The 8992-nt window shown below is 41.6% G+C and overlaps 1 long non-coding RNA gene across 1 annotated transcript; it reads left to right on the top strand.

The window, feature by feature from the left end:
• Positions 1–4919: 4919 nt before the first annotated feature.
• LOC119086508 lies at positions 4920–8116 on the top strand. Its single transcript, XR_005089807.1, has 3 exons — positions 4920–5196; positions 7487–7629; positions 7914–8116. It is a non-coding gene; the product is annotated as an uncharacterized LOC119086508 (long non-coding RNA).
• Positions 8117–8992: the final 876 nt, after the last annotated feature.

Here is an 8992-nt window from a genome sequence, read left to right as displayed (position 1 = left end):
TATAGAATTAAAAGTTTTAAAATCTCAATAAGCACTAGACTTTAAGTCATACATTTTATTTTATGAAAATTATACCAAAATACAATTTATTAAGATTACCATATAGGTTATTACTAATTCATTTGTTATATATATTATGGCATGTCTTTTTTGTGATGTATAGAGTTCTGTGTGTGTGATTGTGTGTGTGTGTGCGTGCATGCATATACACTCAAGTGCACATTCTCAATAGTTGTTCATATACATATGAAAGAGAAAAACTTTGCAAGTGTCAGGGCCAAGAATATGAATAAATTATATATTTTTCTACAGGCATTCATGCATTTCATATTTTCAAAAGCACAAGTTGAAACTATCAATGAAAAGAGATAACTATTTTTATTGAGCCTAAATCAATGAGAACACCCAAATCCAACCACAAGCCCAGCCTGCCCAAATTTGCCTCATTAATCGTTCAGCATTCTTTGTCTCCATTGACCAAGGCTAGTTCTTTAGAATCTGGTGTGAGAGCCTACATCCATTTAGCTGCCAACATTACACACACCACGGCCAGACTAGTCCTCCATAAACATCTATCCATTATTTCATATATCATCACTGAGTATCCACAAACATCAGCTCTGTGCCAACAACTCCATGGGAATTTGATACAGAAGAAATGTTAACAGTTCCAGCTCCCAGTCTTATCGCCCTCCTACTGAAAACACTTAAACCATTCCCTACTAGGTAGCAAAATAAGTCAATTCGTTAACTTGGTTTCAAATAACTTTCTTCCTGCATCCTGTATTGCTTCCCTTCACTTCTTGTCTGGTCAGGCCACCGTAGTCTTTATCCCGCCTTATATAAAATCTACATCCCTTCTTTCTACAATTTCACAACCTAAAATTTTCTCTCTGAATATGGCTTGTTCTCTTCTACCCAATGCATGCCATCCTCATCACTCCAATGAAGTAGTTGCTAAGCCGGGAAACCTCCAGCCAACTTCTATACCTTTATGTTACCTCATTTGTCAGTTTGTCTTACCTCTTTTCAAGGAGGGAGGGAGAGAGCCATGCTTCTGCTCACTCTCCCACCGCCAAGTGACATATCGGGGGCTTAAAAATGATTAGCTGGCACTTGGCGAAGATTCATCCCATTTTAGTTCACTGTATTTTAATAAATACATTAATAATGGAAAAAAGAAAAAAACAGGTTCTTACTACAGAGCCTTAACAGGGCTTGGCGCTCACTGTCCAAACCAGGCTGGCCTTGAACACAGAGAATTTTGCCTGCCTCTGTCTTCTTGGGATGGGATCAAAGGCAAGTGCCACCATGCCCAGCTTATCTTAATTTTTTACATATTGACAAAGAGACAGAAAATTGGGGCTTTCCCCCATGAAGAGGTAGCTACTTATCCTAGTTTGCAGACCGAACAGCAGAGAACTTAAAGTGAACTTAAAGGATTCTGCCAAGCTTATACAGCTCTTAAGACATAGTACTGGGTTTCAAGCATATTTATGAATGTCCCCAAAGCCCATGTCCTTCCTCTGTACCATGCTGCCTTCTAAGTTGCCACATCTATGACCTCATCTAATTCTCAACTTGCTGTCCTGAGAAATATTTGTTGATTGATTGATGACATTTTCAGTAGCAATGTGGTCCAGGGAAAGGGTTCCCACAGCTACATTTGATGAAAGGTTCCTGCTGTGCTCAAAAGAACTAAAGCTGCTTCAAAATCTCGTTAACTCAGAAAAAAAATTAGTCTGAGTCTCAGGACTTACACAATACATAGTGGGAAGTTTTACCTAATTGCAAAGTCTGAATGAAGAAGACTCTCCACAGAGTACTGTGATCAAGGTATCAAAAATATAAAACAAACAATATCAAATCTGTAAAGAAAAGTTGCCAACTCATCTACAAAGGCAAACAGGTGAGAATAGCATCAGATCCCTCACCAGAAACTCTAAAGGCCTCAAAAGATAGAACAATGTACTTCATCTTATGAAAGCAAACAGTTACAACCGTGACTACTAAATCTGGCAAAGTTATCTTAAAATTGATGGAGAAATGGGGTATTTGAGTTAAAGTGCAAGCTAAGGAAAGTAGTGATAACCAAGCCAGGACTCCAGAAAAACACTTAAGGGAATACTATACACAGAGTTCCCAGTGGAAGAGCACAGGAAATAGTATATTTTATGAAAAAAAAAATTGATGAACAAGAAAGAACTGTGAGAAAATTCATGATGTTTATCTTACGGTTATCATTGTTGTGATGAAACACCATGACCAAAAGCAACTTGGGAAGGAATGGGTTTATTTCATTCATAGTTCCACGTAACCATTCATCATTAAAAGCAGTGAGGGATATACCTCAAGAAGGGCAGGAGCTGGTGCAGAGGCCATGGAAGGGTGCTGCTGCATACTGGCTTGCTGCCTATGGCTTACTCAGCCTGCTTTTTTATAAAGCCAGAGCCACAATGGGCTGGGCCCTCCCACACCAATAACTAAGAAAATCCTTGCTTGCTGCTGCGTCTTAGGAAGGCATCTCCTCAACCGAGGCTCCCTCCTCTCTAATGACTCTAGCGTGTGTCAAGTTGACCTAAAACTAGAACAATGTCCAAAACAGTAAACCGGTAATTCCTCTAATGATATCTGGGGCACAGGAGAGTATAGAATAATAATAACCCAACCAATCAAGAAATACAACAAACAAAAGAACAGAAGTCAATCTATCAAGCAAATTGGACATGAAGACAACTTGTTGTAGCTATTATAACTACAATAGTAGACTTCATACTGCAGTGAGCCAGAAGAAATAAATGAGACCACTATTAATAAAGAAAAATTATCAGGAATATATAATAATTTCAAATATATAGCCAACAAATGTTAGGGTGCCTAGTTTCATCATTGTGTTTCCAAATCACTAGTGGATACAAAAGGTCACTGCTGTGGATGACTGATTGATAAATAAAACACTGCCAGTAGCCAGGCAGGAAGTATAGGTGGGACTAGCAGAGAGGAGAATGCTGGGAACAGGAAGGCTGGGGCAGAGGAGAGGCTGCCAGCTGCCGCCATGAGAAGATGTTAAGATACCGGTAAGCCATGAGCCACATGGCAACTTATAGATTAGTAGAAATGGGTTAATTTAAGATATAAGAACAGTTAGCAAGAAGCCTGCCATGGCCATACAGTGTGTAAACAATATAAGTCTCTGTGTGTTTATTTGGTTGGGTCTGAGCGGCTGTGGGACTGGCAGGTGAGAGAGATTTGTCCTGACCGTGGACCAGGCAGGAAAACTCCAGATACAGGTCACATAATCCCTAATACAATTACAGTTTATCAGCATCCCCATTTTTATCTTAAAATTGGCCATGCAAGTAAAATCAACAAGTAAACTTCAGATTCTAAGTACCCCATCAGTCAACCAGACTTCAGAAATAACTATAGCATATTACATTCAACAGATATGAATGTGTATTATTCTTAGCAGCCTGTAGTACCCTCTCTAAAACAATTTGGGGTGGGGAAGGAGGAGGGGACCGGCAGGTGGGAGAGGACAGTGGAAGGGAGTGAGGAAAAGGGAGAATGGGAGCAAAGTGTAATGACATATAGGTATGAAAAGCCATAATGAAACCCGCTGTTTTATAAGATAACTTTAAAAATTAACCCCCAAAAGGAAGGGCACTTCAGGCGACCCAGGACATATAAGACTTTTGCCTCAAACCTGACAATCTGAGTTGTCCCAAAAGTTATCCTCTGACCTCCATACACACCTGGCCACACTTATATACACACACACCACACATGCACATATATCACACACACACACAAATTTTGTTATTATTATTATTAGAAGAAGAGGAGGAGGAGGAATTTTTTTAATTAACAAAAAAAAATCTGACTGAGATGCTAACAGTCCAAGCTCACGTCTCTGGCAAGGTTAATGTGAGGGCACCCTCAGGCACTCTGCTCCCAGAAGTTTCCTCAGTCAATCACTGAGACGTATATGGGTTGCACTGTCTTGAACAGCCTGCATTGACTTCATCTCCTGAGAAACCTGAACCACATCAGAATAAACCACTGGATTCCCCTGGATCCCTGAGCACCATGAGGTCACTAGGCAAGCACCAATTGCCTGGTGTTGCCAAGCTGAGATTCAGATTCCGATGGCTCAGGTCTTAAACATCCCCCCAAAACTCAGGTGCTGAAGATTCCACCCCCCCCCAACCCCGTGCAGCGGTATGCAGGGATATAGGGTCTTTGGAAGGTGATGAGATCATAAGCAATGGTTTTAGCCTTTAATGGAGTCATCTTTAATGGACTGTTGAGAGATGGTAGAAACAAATGCATGGGGGATCACTGAGAGGATTAGGTCCTTAGGGCCATCCACGCTGGTGATGTATTCCCTCTCCTCCCCTCCCCTCCCCTCCCCTGTCAATCCTCTCCCTTTTCCTTTCTTGTTCCTCCTTCCCTTTCTCTCTCCCTCCCCCACCTCTCTCTCTAACCATGGCTGCCATTAGGTAAGAATCTTTTTTTCTACCACATCTTTCTGCAGTTAAGTCCAGCCTCACCACAGGAGAGGCATTGGTGAGGTAAGAGGTGGCTGTGGCTTGCTCCTTTGTCTCTCTGAGCTTTCGGCATTCACCCCTGTATCTGACTCCTCGTTTTTCATTAAGACCAATTAGAATTCGAGCTACACAAGACCATGAACAATAGAGCCAAGGACTGCAAACTCCAAAACCAAGGACCCAAATCAGTCTTTCCTTCTTCCATTGATTCCTTGGATATTTTGTCACAGTGCCAGAAAGCGGAGGGAAGCACAGGTACAGCTCTCCACTAGCTAGTAGTTTCTCTGAGGGCAAAATCTTGAATATTTCCAGCATCGTTTACTATTGCCATGGTAACAATTCTACCATTCCAACTCCTTCTCCACAAGGACAAAGGGAACCAAGAGGGTTGTGCTTATAAAGAGAAGTCTGGACCACCGACTCCTGTCTGTATGGCAGGGTGAAGAGTCACCGCTGTTGGCAGAAATGGAATGATGCACAGACAATGTACTGACTTGAATGTCAGGAATCCTGGCTGATATGCTGAGTGTCTTCCTGTCTTAGCAGCCCAGATGCTCTGAATTCACCAAGCCCATGAGTCACTGAAATATCACCAGGTTGGCTTCATTTGGAAACAGCATGTTTTTACTAGCAGAAAGCCTTAAAGGTAAAGGTAAAAAAGCTGTGGCACGTAGTCCATGGCATCTCCGATTGATGTTAGCTGCATCACTGGGGATTGTAGGATTATAGCATCCTAAACACGTACTAGTGACTGCTCAGCTTTGGGACTCAGGGCATCTTTCCTGCTGCTCTTTATTATTTTTAATTCTATTCTTATTTTTAATTTCTTGATTTTAATTTTCTGATTTAAATCCATCTTTAAACTTCCATCTACTAAACACCACCTCAATTAGGACCAACTTGTTTAATTTCTAATAAGCTACAGAATTTTAAGGCTGATGAAGAACTAAAGAATCTAACCCAGCCTATGTAGTGCAGATATGAGGGGGTGGGAGACAATACCAAGGCCACACAGCTAACTGGGGATAGAGCCAATCAAGCTAACAACCGAGTTCCTGGCTTTTCAACTGAGGCAAGCCCTTTGCTAAATTTCTCTTTCTCAGCTATGATAGATGAGAAAGTACTGTGGTCTTCTATCAGCACCATGTGCGGAGGAAAAAAACAGCTTTGCTATAGATATTATATTTTCTCACATTTTACCAATAGCTAAATGATGTTCTTCCTGGAAAACCTTGGCTACAATCTACAGCGCCTTAGAACATGGTGTAATGTTACTGGTCCAACCAAATTAGTACACTTTGAACTGAGAGGTTCAAGGTTGCAATTTGTACTCGGCATTAAGCTGTCCAGTTAAGGGGCTGGTGAAAGCCTATTCATCTGTCAAATCTGAGGCCACAATTAAGAGGCTGAAGATGACATAGCATAGAGAATAATCAGTCACATTAATGCCAAGACTAATCCCTCTTGTTTTGTGAAATGGACAGGAGTTCATTGGAGCTATGTGTTAGAGGAGAACCAGAAAAGAAAGTAGTCTTTATTGATATGGTAAAATGACAAAATATGGTAAAATGAGGGAATATTGCCATAAGAGGCACCAGGGCTCCATGGTCAAGAAGGAGAGCTGAGCAATAAAATAATGAAATTGAAATTTCAGCATATCTAATTACTAACACTGTGAATTTGAGCAAGCCACCTGACCTCTTAGCTTAGGTTCCTCATGAGGAAAACCAGACGTAGTAAGAGTAGCTATCTCATAGGGTGTGCCTGAGAATTCAATTAGTCAATGTAAATTGCTCAAAACAATGACTAGCTTGCGGTCAGTTCCCACAAAAAGCCAACTCCTTTTCCATTATTGCAAGCAGAGAGTGTTTGGCTTCGTGGTGAAGTTGTGAAAATCGAAGTAGCCTGAGTCATCGAATATGAGTTTCAGAAGTGCGCCACCTGAACTCCGTGAGCTGATAGGAATGTGCCATTCTTCTTGGAGCATCCGTGAAGAATGGGAGAGGCTGAGGCAGAGCTCACAGACCCTTGAGTATAGCAGAATGATGTTTGGCAGTTTATTTTTCAGAAAGCATCCACCTGCCAGTGAAAGCATCCAGGAGTCTTGTGTGGGTGTCCTGATGACCTTACTGAGCCATTTGTCAATGATCAGCCCGCTTTTCAACCACTCTTAAGACATCCCTGCCTCTATCTTCTCCTTTACTGTGGAGCTCTGTGCAGTTGTTCAACCTGCAAAATGAGAGGGAGCTTGTAACGACCCTTTGTCATTTGCAGCTTAGCATTTCTTCCCAAGTATTTCATTTAATTATATTTCCACAATGTGAAGATGGTCTCAGTGATTTCTAGAGAAACTCACATGTGGCAATGAAAAGATGTTATGCAGGCAGTGAATGATGCCTAAGAGTATTCAATTTCAGTAAATGGCAGAAACCCAGGGCTCCCACTCATTAAAATGAAATTTATCAACTTTCTCAGAAGGTGCGCTAGTGCAGGTCAAGCAGGTCTGTCCAGACCACAGGCTAAGCCTAGAAGCAATGAACCAGACCTTTCTTTCCTGGCTCTCCACTCCCCATGTTAGCTCTCACTGGAGTTTATCGCAGTTACCGTGGAAGAGAACTGAGTTTCTGTTTCTTCAGAACTCTATAGATGACCAAAAGCCAGCAATGTACAGACACAGCCTCTGGTCACTTAGCACAATAATAATCAGACCTGGCTAAGGGAGAAGAATGCCAGGATATCTGAAAGATGACCTCAACTAGGGGGCAGAAGACACTTGACGCCTGGTTTTTGTTCATTTCTTTCTTTTTCTCTTTCTTCCTTCCTTCTTTTCTTCCATTCATTTTTTTTTTTTTTGCAGGAATATGTTCATTTGGATGTCTGGGGCTTTTTGCTCTACAAAAACACTGACTACTAAATTCTATTGATGGATTTTCCAGGTGTTCTAATATCTGCTTACTGTGGTGGTTATGCTGTTCCCCACAGCCCTTGTCAACTACCCAACTTTCTGATCTGGCTGTACATCTATTTTCTTTTGGTCACAGGAAGCACCAGATGAAAAGTCAAGAACATGGGGAGATAGGTGAGCTGTATATTGTGCCTCCATTGGATTTGAATTCCCACGCCTTCTTTGTTCTGGTTTTGTCTGTTTTCTACGTAAGCCCTGTCTCCTGTGCCGTCGATAAACTCCTGCAATACAAGGTCTTTCCCAATGCCAGAAGTCATAGTTCCCTTGTCTCACTCATGAACCTTATGGCTTTCTATGGTTACCAAGTCCTGGTTATGGATGCATAACCCTTGTTGGTTATTTTGAACTCCCCTCCTCTAAATTCAGTTCCTTTATTGAACTCTTCTCCTGTCAATCAGACCTAGCTCCTTGGCCATGGAAAAGATTTTCAGAAGCTGTAGGGACCAGAAGCCACCCTCAAGAGTCATCGAAGCTGAAGAAAGTGTCTCTAGCATCTGAATAAAAGGAAAAAGGAAAATAAGATTCACTGAACAGTGTTTTGTAGAAATATCTAATGAAGCCTGGTGTGTGGGATGGAATAAATCTTGATGCTGTAACCCAATCCAGAGCCTGTGCCTGGGATGAAGGGAATCACAGGCCCTAGGGGAGAATACACTACTTACATTTTGCTAAGTTACCATGTATCCAAATTGCTTCCTAAATATTTACCTTTATGCCAATGGACTAGTGTCACTCTCAACCTTTGTCTAAGAAGCTTCCTTGCGGCAGGGAAGAGTTAATGCAGACACTCATAACTTGCCTAAGTGCTGACAATAAGTTACTACTAGTGGGTTCTCAGCCCGAATTGAAATATCTTTCCCCCCATCTCTAAGGCCTATAGAATTTTGTAGAAGAGGAAGTGGAAAGAATTTGAGTCAAAAGAAAGAAACAGAAGGCAGCTATAAAATAGTATCTTCTAGATATTTCATGGCCATTACAATCATGAACACACAGCAGCTGTGGCCACCTGTACAAAAAAAAAAAAAGGCATGAAAGTAGATAGGGGGCTGGGGAGTCAGCAGGAGTAGGAAAAGACAAGGTAAGGGGGGTGGTTATCATAGGACATTGTATATGTGGTCGTTTGAATGCAATTGGCCCCCATAAGCTCACTGAAAGTGGCACTATTATAAGGTGTGGCTTTGTTAGAGTAGGTGTGGCCTTGTTGGGGGAAGTGTGTCACTGTAGGGGCCAGATTTAAGGTTTCCTATACTCAAGCTACACCCAGTGTCTCAGTTCACTCCCTATTGCCTAAAGGTCAAGATGTCGGCCTCTCAGCTCCTTCCCTGGCACCATGTCTGCCTGTATGACACCATGTTGTGCCATGATGATAATGGACTGAACCTCTGAAAATGTAAGCCCCTCCAATCAAATATATTCCATATGTGAGTTGCCATGGTCATGGTCTCTTCATAATAGAAACCCTAAGACAATATATATG

The sequence above is a fragment of the Peromyscus leucopus genome, chromosome 22 (genome assembly GCF_004664715.2).
Source record: "Peromyscus leucopus breed LL Stock chromosome 22, UCI_PerLeu_2.1, whole genome shotgun sequence".
NCBI classification, from domain to species: domain Eukaryota; kingdom Metazoa; phylum Chordata; class Mammalia; order Rodentia; family Cricetidae; genus Peromyscus; species Peromyscus leucopus.
The sequence above is the reverse complement of the archived record's forward strand: the minus strand, read 5'-3'. Positions and strand labels throughout refer to the sequence as shown.